The sequence below is a fragment of the Epinephelus fuscoguttatus genome, linkage group LG7 (assembly GCF_011397635.1).
Source record: "Epinephelus fuscoguttatus linkage group LG7, E.fuscoguttatus.final_Chr_v1".
NCBI lineage: Eukaryota > Metazoa > Chordata > Actinopteri > Perciformes > Serranidae > Epinephelus > Epinephelus fuscoguttatus.
Genome location: NC_064758.1, coordinates 27,451,411 through 27,474,469, shown reverse-complemented (window position 1 = coordinate 27,474,469; position 23,059 = coordinate 27,451,411). Strand labels below are relative to the sequence as shown.

At 43.4% G+C, this 23,059-nt stretch overlaps 1 long non-coding RNA gene across 2 annotated transcripts in view; it reads right to left on the bottom strand.

Moving 5' to 3' along the window:
- The window catches only part of LOC125892354 (uncharacterized), a 277,449-nt gene that overhangs the window by 56,086 nt on the left and 198,304 nt on the right, over positions 1-23,059 (bottom strand). For both annotated transcript variants that reach the window (XR_007449735.1, XR_007449734.1), the window contains exon 5: positions 3,579-3,694. This is a non-coding gene — a long non-coding RNA (uncharacterized LOC125892354). The remainder of the gene's footprint in view (positions 1-3,578; positions 3,695-23,059) is intronic.

Genomic DNA, 23,059 nt, shown 5'->3' with positions numbered 1-23,059 from the left:
AATGCTCAAACAATTACTCAACTGTCGAGTGACAGACAGAACTATTTTAATAATCTATAGATCTTCATGAAGTATAATGCCAGTGGCTTAGGGGCTACCACAAATGCTGACCACGAACCACACCGTTGAATCTTTCTCTCCCTTGTTTCAAGTCATCTCTCCTCTGTCGCCATCCAAAAATCCATGCCAAACATTTAATGGTATCAGGTTCTGAAATGTGGGGATTTGCTGCATTACTCTGTTTCCCTTGTACAAATAAATTGGATGTTTTCAGGATTTGGACAACAGACAGACTTACACATATTTTATAGACTAAACATTTCATGGATTAAATCAAAGAAGACAAATCAATCAATGGTGATAATAATCATTGGATAAAGTGGCAATCCCAGGTGGTTTGATTGTTTTGAATGCTTTTTAAAGATCCTAAACACCCCGGGACATTTCTTAAACATTCAGGTTGAATTCGAATGGTCACGCCAGGCCAGTGTGTCGTGAGATTAGCACATGCTGGAGGAGGCAGCGTGTATGTGTGGGGGAGTGCGTGTGGGTAAGCCTGGTCGTCTCTGCTCTGGCTGCCATTTAGTAGGACAGAATTAAGCGTGAGGACGTCTGTCCGGTACCGAAGCATGACATCAGCCAGTTGGCAGAGGAGGTGTCGGAGCAGGTGCTATATGGGAACGAGGGAGGGATGGAGACATGCGGGGAGGGGGTGGAATTGGGGAAGGACAGGGAGAGGATGGAGGTGTGGGACAGCAGAGCAGAGGGTGGTGCAGGAGGATGGGGCAGGAGCCAAGATGAGTGTCCAAGAGAAGCTATTTATAGCTCTCCATCATGGGCCATTCTACCAGGCCCTGATCACCACCAGTATTATCCCTCTATTTCCCCTCTGCTCATATTCAGCTCATATCCAGAAACACATTTACCTCTGAATCATGTCATATCAGTCTATTCTTGGGCAGCGACATTTTCCACCCTTTATGCCAAAAATATTACAGATAACACTTTTGTCATGTTGCTTTTCTTTCTTTAAGACGCCACACTTTCTCTGTATCAGATTTTTTATTATCTTTTGATCCATTCAGGAAATTATAACCATCTAAACTCTTTCGTCAACAGAGGCATTTTTTTTTTCGTAAGTTGTACATCAAACAGAAAATGAGAATAGTCAAGTGTACCTGCAGTGGCATTTACTGTGTCTTTTGCCCTGCCCCTGGCCTGAGACGACCCAGCTACAAGAGGGCCATTACTGTCCATTGGTCCAGAGAGGTTGCCATGGGAACAGCACAAGAACCGGGTCCAGTAAGTCCAGCCATCTGGTGGACATCAGCTCTATACAAATAAACTCGAGCTACTGTTTAGCAAAAGGTTCAGAGTGAAGTCTCCTGGAAGACTCTTTTGGAGACAAAGAAAAGATAAAGAGTGTATAGGATGCACAAAAATGAGGAAAAGGAGGTTTATGTGCAAGCAAGTGGTTTTTAAAGATAGAGGAAGGCATGTAGCCATCAAATTCCATTCTCAAATTTAACACCTTAAAGCGCCTCGAAATATCTATCACTTTTCCAAATATTTATCAGTCCACATGAACCACTCTTTACATCATCATAAATTCGCCACACAGCACTTACTTAATAAGAAACTTAAGCTCTAAAGCCGGTTCGCCTGTTACTCCCGTTATTTCCTTCTTCCAAAACAGTGGTGAAGAACACCGGGAGCAAATGCCAGGAGTTGAGTTTTCATTAAAACAAAATCATGACTGGTGTGTTAACTGCATGCCAGATTTATCTGAGCACACAAGGCCAGTAGCCTGCTAAGCTACTGTGTGACTGGCGGTTGCTGACAAGCAATGTGGCATTTAAAAAGCTATTTTTTCAAGAGAGTTTGGTGCAGTGCTCAGTCCACATAAAATGCACCAGTTATATTACATCACCTTCCACAAACATCACAGGGAACAATGAGGGCAAAGCAGCATCACCAATCTATTTTAACTAAATATTCTCCAGTCAAGCTCCGGTCAATGTAGTTGACTACTGAGCCTGTTTATAACCGATAGCTAACTGACAATGTTATCTTCACCTCATCTGTTTAACTGACAGGAAACACTGTAATGGATATTTGGTGGGTTTTTTTACATTAAAAAATCTGTATATTTTTTGGCTTGGTGGCCCGCCAAGCCTGCACATTCATAGGAGAAATACATAGACTGTATGAAATATTGGATGTCACTACCATGATGTCACTTATTGGCTTGTGGACTCCCATTTTGAAGCCTCAAGTTCCACATTTCAGCCATTACGGTCTTGTTTTTTGGAGCCAGAAGTGACCATATTTGGACGAGGGGTTGGGGCTGTGGAGGATCAACGCCTTGCCCTTAAATATGTGTAACTTTGGGCCTTAATAACATTTAAACAGGTGTGTTTAAAAAAAAAAAAAAATCAGTTGGGCATTTTAACATGGGAGTCTATGGATTTACTGTTTTGGAGCCAGCCTCAAGTGGCCATTAGAAGAACTGCAGTTTGTGGCACTTCCACATTGGCTTGGAAACACTGCTGTTTCTTTCGCCTCTTCTTTTTAATGCACCTTCTATTCTTCCCTCATCAAAACTTGATGCCTACATTACGTTACAAAGCAATTTGACGGTGGCCAGTTTGGTCAGAGTTTGGATTTGTTATAGTAGTAAATCATCAGATTTACTTGGCTTCTTCTGGAGCCACAAAAGGCTCCATTCAACTTCTTTCCACATATGCAGCTGTACTCTTCAAGACCTGCAAACAGGCTTTGATATGTAAAACAGGTGGAATCCCCCTTTAATCATGCTGAAGAGACAATGGACAATGTTATTCATAGCTATAATATGAGATTGTCTATATCCAGTGTTGACAACGGCACCTGAAAGTTGGACTTGCAACCAGAGAAATACATCCACAATTCTAAAAACATCCCCATAAATCACAGGATGTCAGTGACGGATAACCTGGAGTTAAACGGAGTCACTGTACATGCATGGCTCTGCAGCGAGACCTTATCCAGGCCCACGGCCACTTCAGCCTGCAGCAGAATGGCATTGTGTTGAGTTGTAATGTCTCTGGGCCACATGTTACAATATAATAGTGTCTTTGTCTTCCACTTATCTGGCTGCAGCTCAGGCTGCGGAGCAGAGTGTTTCAACAGCTACTGTCTAACTATCAGACCTAAGGACACAATCTAGCTCTCTGTGTGAAGGCTCATTGTCAACCTCTCTGCACGGACAAAAAAATCATCTGAGCTGAGACAGATAAGTAGATTTTTACACGCCCACACAGAGACGTCTTTATAGGAAGCTGGAGCTGGCAGAGGTTAGCTGCTTTCCTTCCTCTGTGTGCATTAAGAAAACTCTGTGCCACAAGCAGATATGCAAATACATTTGCTATAAACAAAACGCATATCCACTAATGACCACACGACAAAAGACATTATAGTGTGTGCATGCAAAAACACTCACGTTTTTACCCTTAAAAATAAACACACACACACACACACACACACACACACACACACACACAAATATCTTTGAATAAATACACAAATGCAGCACTGACCAGGTGACCTGTACTGTATGGTGTGAGCTCCTCTTTAGGAAATGTCCTTGGCTTTTTGGTTGTTTTCACGGTGAATCCCTGAGTCCACCCACACAGGCAAGCCCTGCAGAGACCTTCTGTTCCTCAACCCAGGACACACACACAAACACGCACAGAAAACACACACACACACACACACACACACACACACACACACGGAGAGTAACAGTCACAGAGAGGGAGAGACTGAAAAACAACAATAGAGAATCTAAAGCAGGTTTTATTGTGACTGGCTCATCAAATCTCACTCACAACGAAGCATTTCTATTTGTCATTTCATGGTTTGCTCAAAGTTTGACATTCATAATGGACTGGTTTATGAAATACTGTGCAGATGGTGACCTCTGTAAAGAGGAGTGACAGATCTGAACAACATGGAATATCAAACATGACTGCTTAGTGTAAAAACAACTGAAAAACACAAAACCAATTCATCACATGTCATAGTTGTTGTCATCTGCTGATTCTGTGCGCGCCCTTTTTCTAACTTTGGATGTTTGACTCAGAGTTGCACTCGATGAAATGAGGACAAAAAGGAGTTAAATTAGATTCAATAGCACACATTGACACCAGCGATAACAGTTGGGCCTGTGTGTTTTATGGAGCCAGCAGAGAGTGGAGTACATATGGACGCCTCACATTATGGCACATAGCACTATAATGTGGTGTGGTAATGGCCGTGAAACCACATGTCACTGTGGATGGGAGAGAGACTCCAGAACAGAGGCAAGGCCCCGAGCCAGACCAGTGCAGCAGTTCACCTTCAACTGCTCTCTATCTCTGTTTGTCTGTTTATGTCATTTCTCTCTTGCTTTTTTATTCCTGTGTCTCTCATCGCCTTTCAAATATCTCATGTTTCCTACTCGTGCTCTCTCAGTGTTTTTCTCATTTTTCCAGACTTCTCTACTTTGACCCGAGGGTTAGTGCATCTGAAGGAATGTCCTGCGCAGGCCAAGGCAATGCTGTGGTTATTCTTTGAAAGAGGCTATTTCATGCCACTCTGTAACATCAATTCAAGGTTAAACCAATGACAATCCCAGGAGCTAAACTTCTGTTTATGTTTTTGATTTTATTATGCGTCGAATCAGTTTTGCTTCAGTGAAAACTCCCTTTAAGAGTCCTTAAAATGCTATTTAATTGCCGTCTTCATATGTTGCTCCCTTATGTGAAGCAGCCTGTGAAAGCACACTTCACTGACAGAGCAACTTGGCTCGCGTTCAGTCAACATGGTGGTTTAATGTGAAGGGCTTCAGACCGTAAAGGTGATCAGCTCTTACCACATCCTGTCCCTCTGTCAATTTCACTCTCTCTTTTCTGCTTCAACCACTTCGCCCCTCCTGCAGCCAGACCGCTCACACAAAGGCCTCACCTTTGCCATTGTTCAGTGTGATACAGTGTGCTTGTTACATGAGGTGAGGGTGTTTCTCCTGATGGCTTCAGAGCATGCAGGCAGGTTTGGCTATCGTGTTTGTCTCCCAGTGCAAGTGGCCTGGCAAAGTCCAGGGGAGGCTATTGACAGTGGACTTTGGAGGGTGATGAGAGATGAAGGCATGCTGCGCCAACACACACACTCACACACACACATACACACTTGGATCATAGGCTGGTACTGCCTCTGGCTATTGCAGGGTAATAAAGTGATCCAGAGAAAATGCAGGAGGAAATGACAGGGATACGACCATGTGTGTCTTACAGCTGCTACTCTAATCAAATGTATGTTCTCACTTCAGTATTTTTTATCCTGGACCCTATTTTCCCCTGTTTTTGTGGGTCAGTGACTACCAATTTTTGTAATTGGGCCAGTATAGAGTGAGCAGCAGCTGGTAGCGGTGAAACAGCCTGCAATGTAACCGGCAACTCACATCCACTAAAAGTACTTGATTTTGCCACTGACAGGCTCAGATTATCATACTGAAAGGATCCCCACAGAGATAAGCCTTCTTCTTAAAAAGTTAGATCTTTTTTGGTCAACCAGAAACAGCCAAGAAATCGCTATCGCCAAAACCACAAGACTCCATTTACACAAACAGTAATTTTATCATCGTAAAACACACTCAATTCAAAATTGACAGAAGCAAAATAAAACTCAATAAAGCCGTCTTGGTTCGTCTTCCCAGCGTTCCAGCTATTACCAGCTTTGGTTTGGTTGAAATAAACCCCTTAATTTACCCAGTAAGATGTGAAAATATGCTGACTTCATACACACTAAAATTACTATTTATTTAAATGGAGTCTGGTGGCTTTGGTGATAGCAATTTTGGGGCTGTTCCTGGTTAAACAAAAAGGATCTAACTCTTCAACAAAAAGGTCAGCCTCTGTGGGAATCCTTCCCATGATGCTGTTGAATAATGATCTGAAAATGCACTTTAACTGGATGTAAATTGACGGTGCACAAATGCCACAAGTGATGACACTGCAGCCTGTTTCGCTGCTGCCAGCTGCAGCGCTCTCGCTCAATATTTACAATTCCAAAAGTTGTTGTTCCCGTGAGAAAATAGGTTGAAAAATACAGAACTTACCAAAGTTAAGTGACTGAAATGCCTGTATTATAGCCACTGGAGAGGTTTAATGTACATGTGTTGTCGGTAAATGTATTTATCAGTAGTTTGTGACAAACAGGGCTGTTGTGGGTTATCGACCCCTGGGTGGGCTATTGCTGTTTCTCCACCTTCTGCCACTGTGGTTTACCTCTCTGGAAACTGCTGCTGGCACAAAATGGCTCCCAGATGCAAGGCGCTGGCATAGGTGAAAGTTGGCCACAGTGGAAACCTCATACGAATGGCTTCTCAAAAGCTTCAAAGTCCCCAGTGGAGCATTGTTGCTAATGTCGAGCCTCAGTAAAGACTCATCAGATCATGTTTGTCTGGGTACGGATGTAAACAGAACCGATCAGATTGTGATGAGGTTCACATGCAAACATTTTTAAGGACAAACACCGTATTCAGTCTTGTAGTCGAAACCACATTTCATTAGAGAGTCTAGACGAGACCTCCAGTGTTCCTGCAACTGATCCCCTTCTCCAATCTGCGCTCACCTCACTTACAACACTTCAGTTATCCTTCAGCATACACAAACACGCAGTACAGTAAATAATCTAAGGCATACAGAAGCATGCATGCAGACACACACACACATACGCACACACTACTTATCTAGAGATAATCTGCACAGAGAGAGAGATATGTTATTATAGGTCCCTCCCAGACGTGATGTCACTCAGCTCATAAGAGGTGTCTTTAAACCTGACACACGCTGAGGCTCTTGACGTAGAACTTTTTCATTATCTAGATAGAGCTGCTGTCCTCTATAAATTCATAGACTTTGTTTTAAATTAGGTTCAGTGTCTGTTGATGTTAGACATCAGGGTGAGTGTGAGCCTATTTGTTTTTGTGTCTAGCAGTAAAACACATATTCTCCAGAAGTAGCTACAGCAAGAGACTCCTCATGGAGAGGCAATGGAGCTGGATAATTATGGGGTGTGTTTGTATGTGAGTGCATGCATGTGTGTGTGTGTGTGGTTTGGGGTAAAGGACTAGGGGGAAGACGGAGAAAAAAAATGTTGTAATTTTTACAGTGAATTCCAGCTTGATAACCAGAACCAGCTGGCTTTTGTCTCTTCAAAACACACACACACACACACACACACACACACACACACACACACTATACAGTTGTGTGAGAAAATATGATACTGAGATGTGAATAAAAAACTACTGCCTATGTTTAATGGCTGCAAATGACAGCAACATCAGTATACTTCCGCTCAAGCGCATTATACACATCCACATAAATAACACTAAATACAGACACACAGCTAATAACCTTCATTATTGCACAACCATTTGCAATAATAGTGATTGCATAATAATATACACTCTCATCTGGCAACTTTTAGCAGCTCAAACGAGTCTAATTTTAACTACTTGTTTGAAAACTACATATTAAATTCCTACTTGCACACATAATCTACTTTACTTTATTTGAAACATGAATAAAACCATTAATATTCCTACAATATCTGCCGAGTGGAAAATGTGACAGTGCTAAAGATGACTAACCACCAGTCACACTTTCTGGTTGTTATTGGCCATTTCAGAAGTCGTTCCACTCCCTTTTGTGTGTTTATCTGAATCATCCTGGCCATCTTGGAGGAGCAAAGTTACCAGACAACACACACACAACGACTGCAGTTATCAGTAACGTTAGATAAAAAGACACATGAGTGTGACTTGTGTGTACACTCAATGTAAAGGGAGGATAAACTGCTGGGATATCTCACTTTATCAATACTACAATAGTTTCCAGCCTTATGCACTTCAACCTCCAACATGCACGCTGACTGCTCGGCAGTTGACATCTCTACTAAGCTGCCTCCCTGACCCCAGTTGCCCCAGGCAACCCCTTGTTGTTGCAGTGTTTAAAAAGATGTGAGGAGCACAGTCTCCCACCAGGATAACTCTGGGAGCGAACACAGATTAAAGTCTGCTCGTCTCACAATGGGAGGCCTTAAGGCTACACAGAGGAGAGCAGCTCGACATGCGTGAGTGTGTCGACGTAGGAGCTCCTGCTTTCCTGTGATTTTTCTTTCTGTATACGCGTGTTTGTGTGCAGATGCTGCAGCTCCATGTGTATGCACGCCTCCTTCTACCTTACATCTCCAACGTATATGGCCTTTAATTTTGAATGGAGACAAATGCTGCACAGGCCCATATTGAGGCAATGAAAAGAACCATTTCTCTCTACCTACAGATCAATGGGTTCCCATTCAATTAGAAAGTCTGAAACCATTAGCACCCGGCTAATGACTCCATTCTGGGGAGCTGGGGAGCTTTGGCCTCGGGGTAGGAGGGTGGCGAGTGGGGGAGCCAGAAAAAGCATCCAGGCTGGGTGGGGGATTTCTTTAACTGCATTCATTATGAGTGCATTACACTTCTTTAGTGTCTTATCGGGCAACACTTTCCAGATAGCATATTGCAGCAGGGTGTTGAATGCTTTGTCCCTCTGGTCTTGTTTCAGCAAATTCTAAAGCTGTGCACCTCCTATTAATTTGTAACAGTTTCCTTTTTCCACTTGATTATTTATTTCTGTTTGTTTTATGTTACATTACTTGTTTCTAATAACCCTTGTATTGCTCAGTTTGCCAGCCCACCTTATTACAACCCAACTTTATGTGTCTCTGAGATGCATGAAGCCTGGATTTTACTTCCAAATAGACGCGTATATGGACAGCTGCAGACACGACAGACGCATTCTGTTTTTATTTCTTTATTTAGTCCACCTAAAGGACAAGCTCTACACATGTGCACACACACGCTCTACATCATGGCAATTTCCCTCCACAAATTGTTGCACATTTGATCGTCTTGTTTAAAATTGTAGAGATGCGGGTAGCAATGTATATCTCTACAGTTACAGTTACTTAAGCCCCTTTTACACTGCCAGATTTTCCGCAAACGTTGGGCCGTTTTGCCGGCAAGCTGTGAGTGTTTATACACACAGAGCTGGATCGGCAAGTTGATCCGAGGTGCCCAATTTTCCGCCTTGTAAGGTAGTCATATTGGCGGAACCGTTTTAGTTGAAACAGCCTGAGGTGGCCTTCCACAACGGGAGGGGCTGTTGAAGACTTGTGGGAGAAGCTGTTGATGACGTCGCACGTGCGAGCCACTGGCCGTGGATAAACAGAAAACAGCTGATAGCAGGAATTAGCAAGCAGCTAGTAGCAAGAGGGAAACACAAACCTGACAGACACCGTAAAGATGAGCAACTGAGGAGACAAGGAATTACACGCTCTCCTTGCCCTCACAAACGAAGAGGCCATTAACCGTCAGATGACGGGGACGGTGAAGAACGGGCCGACTTACAAGAGAATTGCCAAAGGACTGACTAGCCCCGGCTTACCTTCCATGTCACTGTTTATGTCACATGCTGAGCTACATGTTTTGTTACTTGCTCATGCCCCCCATTGCCCTGAAAATGGTGCATTCTGTATAAACAAAAGTAGGTAGGTGGCATTTTGCTGCACTCCCTGATTTTGTTTTTATACTGCCAATGCTGAAAGAAGACTGATAGGGCTTTCCTGCAAATTCGCACAATTCCTTTCTAAAAAGGGCTCTATCTTCAAACATCATGTCCATTTTGTATTTTTCAGCACATGCGAAGTTGGTGCCCTTGTGGGGGTACGTCTGTGCATGTCTGCTCAACGTCTATGCGTTACGGTTGGGTACCGAACTTGGTACTTTTAAGGGTACCAACCAAATTAAGTCAGTACTACCAAGTGCCGATTCATATTAAGCACATCGGTGCCAAATGTCAGCACATAAGAGAGCATCTTGGTGAGAACACCGACATTAGACAAGAGGTGGAAGTGCTGCAAAATCCCCCAAAGCCTGGAAGCCAGCCACAAAGCTCCAAGGCTAGAGATCTGCAGAGGTCGGTTGCCACAGCTCCACTATTTTATAGCAATGTTCAGAATAGACATTAAAATACTGCAAGTTAAAACAAGTGTCATCTTATATTCATCTACTCTAAGTTTTGCTCTTACACAGAATTCAATGTCCTGAAAAAAGGCACCATTAGGTACCAGTACTAAGTTCCAATATCAATTCCGGTATCAGTTCAAATGTGAACAGTTCCCAACCCTACTATACATACACTCTCTGATGACAACATCTATATCGTGCAGACCCAGGTGGAGCCTCACGCACTTGCAGATGCAGAAAGTATAATCCAGGCTTGAGGGGTTAACCTGCAGGTCAATGTCTGCATTTCAGACATCCCTCCACCCCCGGCTCTGCACTCCCCTTATTCTACACAGTCATTCATTCATCTCAACTTATCAAAAACACAGTTAAAAATACTGATCAACAGTCTCAGTAATGAAAATAGCAGGTGGCCTAAACAGACAAGCACTAAGGAAGAAAGAACAGAAGGAAGGAAAAAGAAAGGAGCAGACAGAAGGCAAGCAGCCAGGCAGACAGAAAAATGGGTGTATATAAGAGGGTTTACAGGTAGGACCCATGTGGCTACAGGCAGAGGTAGGACGCCATGGTCAGAGTCCATATCCTGTGTCTTAATAATGCGTGCTGTGGCCTCAGGGGAACGGCAGCTTTAATGGGGAGGCAGTCTGCCACTGGTAAACACATGCTGGAGCTCAGTGAAAACACTGCTGGCAGGGAATTGGGTAATTTGTGATAAGCATGAGAGCAGCATTGCCTTGAAATCATTTTTGGCTGCATGCTTGTGTGTGTGTGTGTTATGTGGAAACTCTCCCCCATTAAACATTTGTTTAGCTTGACATTAGTTTACCTCAACAGTCTGTTAGCTTAGACAAGTCTAAATCAAATCCTTTTTCTGTTTATTATACAGGAATAGTGAAATCACTTCAGTTTCGGAACTAATTCATTGTGAATAGCCTGTTATATTCAATAGGAGTGGGAAAAAAAACAAATTTCCTACGAACACTCAGGCCCCCAGTTACTCATGCTGCAGATTTGGACCCAGAATCCAGCGTAAAGCTATCAGGGATATAATGATATTACATTTCACAGCGGCATTTGTACGCAGTGAATGAGCCATGACACCAGCCGCATGAGGTAAGGAGTTGGCCTGGTGCAGAGGTAGCTGAGGTTAAACGGAAAAGCAGAGGATGTGTCATTACTCTGAAAAAACATTTGTCATGATTCTGGTCACTGTGTATTGAAGATCAAGTGTTAACATAATTACTTTTCCAGATTTCGGAGAGACTTGTCATTATTAGAAGTAGAGTGTTTGACGGACGGTACATAAGTCAAGGTTCATAAAGAGAGGAGAGGAGAGGAGAGGGCCATGCGGTCCACCAATTGCTTCCCAGTTTGATTGCTCTGGTCTGGCTCATCTGGCACAGGAGGAGCAGGGGAAAGTGATCGGGCCCGGTCAGACTCGACTAGCTGAGCCTGCTCTACTTTACTCCTGGGACTGCCAGTGTGGTGGTGCGGTATTGAGAGATGGGGAAGAGGCGTCGGAGGGGTTCAGAGGGGGCAGTGGGAGGGAGGAGAGACTAGGTGTGGAAGGTTGCAATGGGGGGGACAGAGGGGAGGCTGCACGGTTCTCTCCCTAAGAAGTGCTAACTTGGACAGTGGGAGGAATTTTCTGTGGTTTATCCAACGAGAGCTGCTCCATCTGTATAAACTGGAGCCTGCCAAAATGTAGGCTCCCTCTCTCCACACACAGACACACACACACACACACACACACACACACACACACACACACACACACACCACGATGCCAGAATGTCGACTCCCTCTGTCCAAAGAGGAGCACAAAAACTTAACTCCCTCATCACTCGCTCAGATAACTAGCGCTCAGATGCTGAGGTAAAAAGTTACACGAAACACACATGAGCGCCAACAGACCAGAGCTCACACGTGCACGTGCTCGCTTGCATGCATGCACGCGCACGGACTCCATTGAGAAGGTGAGTCCTGAAGCCCTCCTGGCTGCAGAGTACTTAAAAGAATTGTTTTCGCCCGTTCTGCTGAGCTGCTCTAATGACAGTGGTGTGGAGACAGAGGTTATGTAAGTGTGAGCTGCAATCACACTCCACGCCATTTAGACGTGACTCAGCTGGCCCAACGCCTGTTTGCGTGAGTGTGTGTGTGTGTGTGTGTGTGTGTGTGTGTGTGTGTGTGTGTGTGTGTGTATAAGAAGGAGAGAGAGAAAACGGCTGAGTGAGTGTGTGTACAAGAGAAAGGCAGTGGACAGAGAGTCTGTAAGAAAGAGGGAGAAAAGAAAGTTTGAAGAGAGGTGAAGAGCGAGTGTTTTTGTTTTTGTCTTTGCATGTAGGGGAAGTTTAGAGTTATAAGATATGTCTTTTTATTTTGTTTGCTATTATCACTATTAGTGAGAGGGCAAACTGACATACCACACATTTGTCCCTTCCTGCTTTTTTAAACACATTTTTGCAGGGTTGCTCAGGTTAAATCCATTAAAACTGAGTGAGTATTCAAGTGTGTGTGTGTGTGTGTGTGTGTGTGTGTGTGTGTGTGTGTAAGTGTGACACACAGTGGCCCCTCAGTTTCCCAGCAGGGCTTGTGGCAGAGGACTGACATCTTTCCACAGGATATGAGAACTGTGTGATCATCCATCTGAGCTTTGAGCTGAGAGGAAAAACACACACTCTACAGCGCCTCCTTTCGTGCCTCCGTTTGTATTACCGTCTCCCTCACACACACTCTCTGTCTTCTTTGCTCGTGTCTCTTTAAAACTTTGCTCTTCTTTTGCCAAGGGGGCAGGGTTGTACTCCGTGAGTCACTGGGCTGTCCCTGGCACAGACAGACACACGCAGAAAAATGCACGCACACACACACTTGAAGCTCTGGCCCTATGCCCAGCCTTAGGGCTGCACGGCCCCAGCACTGTATCACTTAACCCTTCAGGAGCTCGTACTCCTCCAATTTAACCCCAAAAAGAAGCATCAGCTCCGTGTGTATGCGCTCAACTCTTCAGGTCAAGCCTCTTAAGAATCTGTTTTCCATATGTCTGCAAGTAAATGCCACAAACAATAATTCCCACACAGGCCACATGAACTTTTCAAGCGAGCTGTTCCTTTAACGCTCAGTACAGTCGACTGTTTAACTCTTTAGGAGGTCTCCCCGAGCTGCTACAGCGCTACTGCTAAACTCAACAATAGAGAAAAAGGTTTCTATGACAAGATTTATGTGACTGCAATCACAATTTGCTCTTTATCCTGTTGTTGCTTCACACGACCCCTAAAGATGCTTCATTCCTTCAGTGTCAGGGAGGACGTGCTTGACTGGTTGCCTCGAAAGTTCATTCTTGATGCCCACTGACACCGTCGACCTTTGAACCTTGAACTTGGCCAGCTGTATTCAAGTGTTCTGCATTGTACTGTTATATTAATACTTGTTTATCTTCACCGCCTCCTCTCTTTTTGTCTCTCTTACACACACACACACTTATGCAGAGCTCCTCTTTATGAGCATGCAGGACAGGAGACAGTCAATATTTGGTCTGTGATGTCAGTGTGTGCGCCAGTAGCACACTTCTAGCTGGTGAGCAAATAGGAGGAGACAGAGTATTTCTGCAGAAACACACACGGCCCATCAGCAGGTAATGACCATACAGTAGCTTGGAACATGACACAGACAGCAGCGCCGGAGATGGGATGTAAGGCCATTGAGAGCTGGTGTAAAGTGTGTTAAGTATGATGGGTGCAGTGACAGATGGTTTGACCTTATCTGCAGCAGTTGTGGGATCTGACTGTGAAAGACGTTGGACCTCCTCTCCTCTCTGCTTCCTGTAAGATAGATCCCCAAGGTGCTATCGCTGCTCCGATAACCATATCAGCTTGGAGGCAGGGCTATTGCCCTCCCACCTTTACCAGAGAGTAACCTCTGGAGTAATCCCACGAGGGTCCAGACTAATAATAGTATATGGATATGATCCTATGGAAATGATAGTCCAGCACAGAATTAAACAGCAGTCAAATGTATGTTAAATACTGGATGCTTACATGTGGTGTGACTAGTATGGGGAGAGTGAAAGTCAGAGGTGTTTTAACTAGAACAGTTGGCAGCACCTGAACATACAGTGGCTGTGTCAAAGAAACATACATGAACACACAAGAGGGCATGTACACACACATAGTAAGTATGGTTGCTGAGGAGTGTTCTGTAATTCTAGTGTGTGTTAATGACTCTCCCAGGCACACTGGAGAAGACGTTAAAAACTCTGGCTGTGATTTACTGTGCAGCGATGCAAGCTGGGACACGACCCAGGGATTCACACTGTGGCATGGATACGCATATAGTCACACACACACACACACACACACACACATACACACACATCTAAACACCGAAGCGGAATCTAGCAATGAATGAAGGAAGCTGATGCGAAGATAAATGGCTCAGATTTGTAAATGAAACATGTTTTCCTGTAAGTGTTCGCTGCATTTTATAAACTCAATAAATAATTCAACCAATTAAGTCTTCATTATCTGTGCGTGCATTTGCATGTTCAGTGTAGTTTTATGGCCAACTCTATGGTATTGTATTTGAATTAAACACTGTAAAATATATTCCAATTCTCTTTATACGGGCCATTGACTGGCATTACAGTCACACATCAATCATGGGCCAAGTCACTTAGCAGCCATTAAACTGTAACAATGTTTGTGTTTATACAGCTTGGCTCTGACCGAAAACAAAAACATACGTCCTCATTTACCCACCGCAATCTCATTACGGCCGTACAAACAAGTCATTTCTAATCTGCCAATTACAGACGAGAAAAAAGGAAGAGGAGATCTGCTAGACAATCTATCACAAGTTTGTGGTCGGCAGTGGCTGTAAAGTGCATCACCACAATGTCGCACTGGACGACTCGCGGTCTTCCAAATGCCTTTTCATGAAGTGAAAGTAAAACAAAGAGCATAAAGCAGCTCTCTGACCACTGCAAAGCAATAAGATGATAGGTTTTGTTTCATAGTAAGTATACTCTCGCTTTGCCCAGAGCCAGACCCCTGCCCTGGGTTGGCTCTGTAAGCCCAGACTGCGGGCACACACAGTTCTCAAGTCACCTGTATTTACCTTGGATTTACTGAACATCTACAGCCCAGCGGTGGGATTTGTATGATAGGATATACTGTGATGTGGATTGCGACATGAGTTGGGTAATACCACTTCTGGTCGGGTTAAGAAAAGATTGGTAGAAGACTGATGAGGTTTGTTTAGGAGATTTCCACTCCCCTCCCTCGGAAAGGTTTGTTAAGTCCTGTTCCCAGAGAGCACAGCTCCATGGCCTACTTCTGTCCTCCACCAAGAATAACATGTACCTGGACAACGCTGACCATTTAGACAGCTGCAGGGAGGGTGAGAAGGAGAAGGGAGGTGGAGAAGGGAGGCCGGGAGTGAAGGCTGATGTACAAAAAAAGAGAAATGAACAATTGAAGGTAATAATGTGGCACGCAATGAAAGAAAGAAATAAGGAGAAAGAGGAATCAGGAATTGATGGGAAGAAAGAAAACGAGTGGGAGGAACCCATAAAGTTACAGTGAATGAAGGAGACAGAGAGATATGCCCCTATCCTTTTAAAAGTTAGTTGAATCTCTGGAGGTTTAATTGAATTTGAAATGAGTCGGGAGGCAGAAAGTTAGCAGAAGCTCTGGAAGGCTTAGCACTAAAGATGAAGAGCCGGTGAATGACAGGAGAGAAGACAGAGGAGGAGAAGACTCCATAACAGTAGCATACGGAGGAGTCCTGTGTGAGGAAAAAGATTCGGCCACGCACAGGTAAATTGATCTCACGGGAGGGTGAGTAATAGTGGAGTAAAAGCTACGAAGGAAGGTATGGATTGGAAACACTGAGGGATGAACAGAAAAATGGAACAAAGCATGAAGACAAGGAGAAATGAGAGAAAAATAAGGAGTTGTACAGGCAGAGGCAGAGAAAAAGAGACGAGCAGTGAAGTCGGAGAGAAGTGGACAGAGGCAGAGCTTCCACAGAAATAGAGAAAGAGGTTTAGGGTGGGCCTGGGCTGAGGGTTGTGAGGTGCACGGCTCTCTCCAGAGCAAACAGAGGCTAACAGAGGGGCTGTTGTCTGGGTCAGGGTGGGCCAGGGGAGGGGACAGCAACACTGGGATGTGAAATGTGACAGATCTATTTTAGGGCTCCAGCACAGGAGCCCTTCCCTGCTCTGAACCAGGTGTCAGGGTCAGGGGTCAAGGGCAGGACAGCAGAATCTAAAGCACCATTTGAAGTGGATTACTTTGACTGGAGGAGGCTGTGTAATTTAATTTCTATGTGGCGAGTGCGTTCCAGGTCCAATTCAAGTTGACGATTCAAGCGAGGAAAAGGAGCTTTGTGATTTCCTGCAAATAACTGCTCACAGCCTAAATGGAAATGGTCATGATCTATTTGAACAATATGAGCACACAAACTGTGTTGCTTTCATTAAAAGACCAAGAGGAGTTTTCTCTTGGTGATTACTGACAGCGCACTAGTGTGTGAAATTCAAATATACATATCTTCAGTCTTTTGCACATGTGTTGTATTTGTACTTGAACCTTTCCACCATATTCTCCCCAAACCGACCGCAAAATCAGTGTCACTCTCAGTAATAACACAACCTTCGTCATTCTGTCCGTGTTTCTCAATGTTCCAGTATTTCAATGCTTTTCAGTTGCTTTTCTACAGAAAACCAAAAGTACAAGTGGACTTCCTCTTCCTCTAATGAGGCGTGTGTTAGTCTCAAAATGATCTAAATGATTGGGAAGTTAATATGAATTTGAGAATACGTGAGAAAACTCTTGGCGGTTAATTTCGCAATGGCTCTCATAAGTCATCAGCTTTGATTCTGATGTCTTGGTTTGATTTCAGAGATTATCATGTCTTAAAGATGTCATGAAATCAGATATCAATCTTTTTTTTTTTAAATCACACATGTCCTGAACTGAGGGTCACCAAAACGTCAATATCTGGCCTGACAATTAGAAAAAAGTAGTTTGTAGGTATTCTTAATGGTGTTTTAGAGTATGTCATTTCATATAAACTAAATATGATGATGAGACTTCTGGGAAGGTAAGTAGGGGAGAGGGACTGACCACTGAGAGGCGGAAGGGCCTTGAACTGATGCGGGTGGGAGTGCATACTGTAGGAGGGGGTTTGCAATAGATAACTGCAGAACACTGTTAACATTACTGCCATTTATGGCTGCAACTAACCATTATCTTTATTATCAGTGAATCTGGTAATTGTTTTCACAATTCATTGATTATTGTTAGTGTATGAAATGTCTAAAATGTGAAAATGCTTATCGCAATTTCCCAGAGCTGAAGGTGACGTCTTCGGATTGCTTCTTTGTTCCAACCAAAGCTACTAAACCCAAAGACTTTTCATGTACCATCATGAATGACAAAGAAAAGCATCAACATTTGACATTTTTGTACTGCAGCTAATTGTTGTTGCAGCTCTACTGTCAAACGTGTATCTTTTTTTTTTTCGTGCAAAAAACAATAAAGAGATTTAAACAAAATGTTGATGACTCACTCTGCACTCAAGGATGTAAACTAATTTATCATTAGGAATGTATCGGCCGCCGATATCAGCAAAAAACGGGCATCACTGGATCGGACTGCATGGAAAAATGCTGATCCAAGAACTCTGATCCAGTTTTTCACGGAGTCTGACCAGCCCAGCACTCCGCGATTCAAGCAGTCCATTCCAGTGATCCGCTCCAGCTCTTACTATCAATCCACCAGGCCAGCATGCAGACGGCAGGCACACACAGGGAGGGTAGGAGGAGTAGCGGTCAACTTAGTTAACTATTTGTTTTCTGCTCTGGTTTTTTGAGAGTGATATTTTTATTTGGTTTACACTCTTACTGTTTAAGTAAAGAGCACTGATGACATTGTTTTGGGCACAATTAGTGAAATTGGAGCCATGGATGGACTACAAAAACACTACTAAAATAACTGAAAAGGAAAGGCTGCATTGTTTGTTAAATGTCAACAATGTTTTGTGGCGTTAATCTTTTTTTTAATTATTAGGGGGCCAAAGCACAAGTGTGTGGAGTCTTGCTGCTATTTTAATTTCATTGTTAGACATTTTAAAGATTTCTTGTGTTGATTTATTTTCTATTTATTAAGGGGCCAAAGCAGCCAAGGCAAACCAGCTATATTTTTTTATCTAATGTTAATGTTCAAGTTTAAAGTTTGTTTATTTAACCCTGTTAACAATAAACAGGTCAGTTTCTCATACCAACTGTTGTGGATCATTCTAACTAACCCGATTATGTAGTTGTTCTTGTTAGAGTAATATCGCTTGATCAAACCTTTTCTAACATGACTGACAACAAAATAAGTGAATATGTATAATACGCGCTTGGATCGGATCGGTATCGGCCAAAACTCAAGGCTGTAATATTGGTATCGGATCGGAAGTGAAAAAAGTGGATCGGGACATCCCTATTTATCATTCAAATAAATGCTTTGACGAATTGTTATGTCCCTCACCCATGACTGTAAATTTTGCCAATTTCCAACCGGCGTACAAGACCTACAAACTAGCTTGCAGTTCTGGATTATTGCTGTGTTTCAAGTTGTGCTTACTAGCAGGGTTACCACTGATAATGGCATCCCAACCCACAGTGGCGGGACAGCGTTGTGGAAGTGCAACGCCCACCATCCATTTGTCCCCTCCAAGAATGCCCCAGCAAGTGAGAGAGGTAACGCCCATTAACAATGTTAGCTTCGTCAGCATTGTTGCCGTGTTTGCACCGTTAGCACAGCTAGCACTAGTCACCGCCACTTTGGTTCACCCACCCCTGTAAATAAGCAGAATCACATACAGCAATCTGCTAGTCATTTCATGGGGATTTCCACACTTCCTTCCTACTCCCTGTCCTCATTCTTCCTTCCAAGTTGCTCCTCTTCCTCATACACCCTCCAACTACAAACCACCATCACTTCCATTTCTCCCCCGCTTTCATTTCTCATATGCATCTTTGAAACAAACCCAGTCTCCAATTGTGAAGTCACCCACCACCTGCACTCTGGTCTGGGCCTATCAGGATCCAGGCAGAGGGGCTGATTATGCAGGCAGCTGTCAGCCCTCTAAGGTGAGGCCCCCCAGGCGACAGTTCAACTGCTTCAGACTAAGGCTGTGCCACCGAGGCTGACAGTAGCAGGAACAACACAGAGAAAAGAATGCTAATGGATCAAATCAGATGAGAGCTGAGATGAGAGGCGAGAGCGCAGAGCAGAAGAGGAGGGCGCTGGCAGGCACTCCTGATCAGCTGTCATTCAGACGAGGCCTTGTGTGAGCATTAACGTGTATTTGTTGTGCATGTTTGAGTGGGAAGCACTGGCCGCCCAGGATTATGCCCCCAGTCACTGACATGTTTTCCCTCCACAGTGCCTTGAAGTTTGAGAGATGAAGGAAGGGTGTGAAAAGAGGGAGGGAGGGGCTGGCAAAGGCGATAGATGGATGGATGTGGGAGGCTATGTACAGTACACTGCTCTGTTCCTTTATTCTCCCAACTAACATGCCTCTCCCATCGTCTATCTACCCGGCGTAACTCCTCCTCTCTCTTTGACTATCTGTCTGCCTCCGAGCCATACCTTCCTGCAGAAAAGGCAACATATCAAAACTTAACGGCATTTCCTTTTCTGAATAATGCTGAGTTCAATATTATTTTGTTTTGAACTTCACTCCTGCGCTTGCTTCTTCTCCCCTCCAGGGCAACCCCTTCATGAGGAGAGACGAGATGCTTTAGCACCATCACTTACGGGCAGTCAAACAGCCTCCTGTGTGGTGGGAGCTTGTGATTGAAACATGGCAAGCTCAAGACTTCGGTTCCCTCTTTTCCAATCTCTAAATGTCTGATTCCATTCGCTTCCGCGGGACTAAAGACAGAAAGTTAAAGCCTACATGTGCATGTGTTCATGCCATGAATGAATAATATATTCTGACAGCAGAGACAGATGGATATATGATCACCAGCTAAAGAGGATTGCTGTGACACTGAACCAGGAAGTGCTTGTCAAGTCATGTTACAACTCCCAGCCATGAACTCAGTGTGGATCTCTTTTAGCGTTGCCTCCATCGTCACCCACAGTCACAGTGCATGAAAGTTTTAAATTTCAACTATGCACAAAAAAAATTACCTGTAACAGCAAACTGCCATTTTCCCAAACATCAGCTCGAATGCCTTCAAACACAAACAGCTTGATGTGCCCCTACCCCACTGCTCTGTCTCCCCTCCTTACCCCCGCACTCACCCCATCCCTGGCAGATGGCTTTAATTAATATAGACATGATAACGAGATTCCCCGCGATTAATACACACAGCAGTTATGGATTTAAGTGCTAGGGATTCCAGATAATATGATTAACAGCAGTTGAAGTGGGGGCATCTGGCAGATGATTTGAAATGGAGGAGGGTTGGAGTGATTGTGAAATAAGCGTGTGTGAATTGTGCATGTGTGCTTATTTGTGTGCTTGTCTGTCAGAGAGACGGATAGTGTAAGAATGCTGGGAGCCTAACGTCATGTGATGTCAATAGAGAGTTTTATATCTACAAGTTATTATGTAGCCAGCTTTATTTGGGGCCACAACATAGTCTACTTGTTGGGGAAAATAGAGCTGCATGCATATGTGTGCATCTCTGTGTGTATCGTGATCACTGTGACTTTAATCCTGTAACATTTATCAAGATGTTTATTGCATACCATATTCAATTTGCTGAATAGTTGAGAAAAATTATTATTTTGTATGGCTTTCTTTAAAAAAAAAAAAACACCAGATCGGGTACTTAACACAAAGAAAACTGTTCATTATTTGCATAGAAAATGCAAAACGGCCTGACACCTGTTTCTGGAGTCTTTTAGCTGCAGACAAATCATAACAAATGACACACAGATGCAAAGAAGTGCATCTGGGACGACTGCTTGATCCTGTTTCTGTAGTTGCCACTAGAACTTTATTTTCAGTCGACTCTCAGCTGTTGGCCAATTCTTGGAGACACAACTCAAAATACAAAGGAAAAAGTACAAGTTATTGTGGATGAAGAAGGTTTAGGGAAGTTGAGAATCTATTTTGATGGTTCCTCTTTGGAGAAAGTCCCTCTTTCCTTTTCGTCTTGTTTGTCTACATTCAGCTGTTTCATTCCCGTTGTTTGAGTGAGAATTTATTTTTTTCACACGTGTTGCCTGTGTGAAGACACTAAGCTGGACAAACTCAAGCCATATGGTGCACAGTGAAGTCCTCTGCCCTAACCTTCTGTCTCTTGTTTACGCCGATGGCTACGTGGCTCATACGTGTCTTTGCTGGCGTTTAGAAATGTGTCATCGTGAGGGAGACCAGCTCAAACAAACACAACAGAGTACGCAACTGCTCCTCCCGGGGGTTAACGGTGAAGGGGTTATCATGTCAATCTCTGGCTTGCTCCAACTGTATGGAGTGTGTCTCCACACATCAGTCACACTCCAGAGGAGCTGTCCAGTCCACACACATGCACTTTGATGCAAAATAAGACGCACTCTGCAGATGAACTCAACAGGATGGCAAGGGGAAGACTGTTTGGGCATGTTTGCTTGTCCATATCTGTGTGTATTGTTTTTAACAGAATACTTCACCCACGAGACGACCATTTGTATTTCAATTACTTACCATGTGATAGCTGACAAAACATCACTTTAGCAATGAGAATTTCTCTCTAGTATAAAATTAGGTTACTGACTAAGTTCAGTAGAACTGTGAAGTGCAACCAAGAACCCTATTTTAAGATACTGTAGAAGAGATGTAGTTTTGGATCTTTGTTTTTTTCCCATTATCTTTTTCCTTTCTTACTAATGACAAGTTGTGCTCAACCTGTCTTGTCTTCTCCTTTAGTTAGTGATGTCCTAAATCTCCTAGAATAATCTTCGATAAACCTCCAGAGAATGTGCGTTTCAGCTGCAGGATTGACAGGAGTGGGCTAAAATGAGCAACAGTCAAAGAGGCAGTACAGTAATACCAAGGAAGTTTACATGGCTGGTCACGAACCCTCACTTGTGAACAAGACCCCGAGATACTTGAACTCCCTTGCTTGAGGCAGTAACTCTCCCCCAACTCAGAGGGGGGCAATCCCACGGTTTTCAGCAGAGAACCATGGCCTCAGATTGGAGGTGCTGATTGGGTGATCGTCATAAAATCAATTAGCAACCATTTCATAATCAAAATTTGCTCCTTCCAGCTCCCTCGATGAGAGGATTTGATGCTTTTGTTTGTTGCGCATGACAGTAAACTGAATATCTTTGGGTTCTTGACTATTGATTGGGAAAAACAAGTTGGACTTTGGGAAAATATAATAAATATTTTTCACAATTTTCCATCATTTTATACAGTTAAAACTGATTAACTGAGAAAATTATCAGCAGAGTAATTCATTATGACAATAATTGTTAAATTTGGCCCTATTGTACATCACACCAGACGAGGAAATATTGTCAATGTATCTCTAAGTCATGTTTGCTTAGCATGATTAAGGAAGCACTAGCCACTGGTATGAAAACCAAAACTAAGTCTTGGTTAATGTTTCTAACACACTCTGATAACTGATCTAAGTGAATACATGAAAATAATGGTTTATTTGTTGAGGGAGATGCTTGAGCTGAAGCCTGGTTTATGATAATAAACCAATTTAGCAAAATGCTTTTTCATGAAATGAGCAAAACAAATATATCACTGGAACTTGGCTTGGGCTCAGTAGCACAAATTCCAACCATGTCTGGCAAGCATGAATGTGAATTGGAGAAAAACTGTAAACTTTTATGATGTGTTTATTCTTCAGAGACACAACGTTCAGCAGGAGAGCAGCAGTGGATATGAGCAGGTGCTCCAGCCTTATGTAAAATCACAACTCAACAACATTACTTGCTGTGTTTAGTTGCAGCCTTGCAC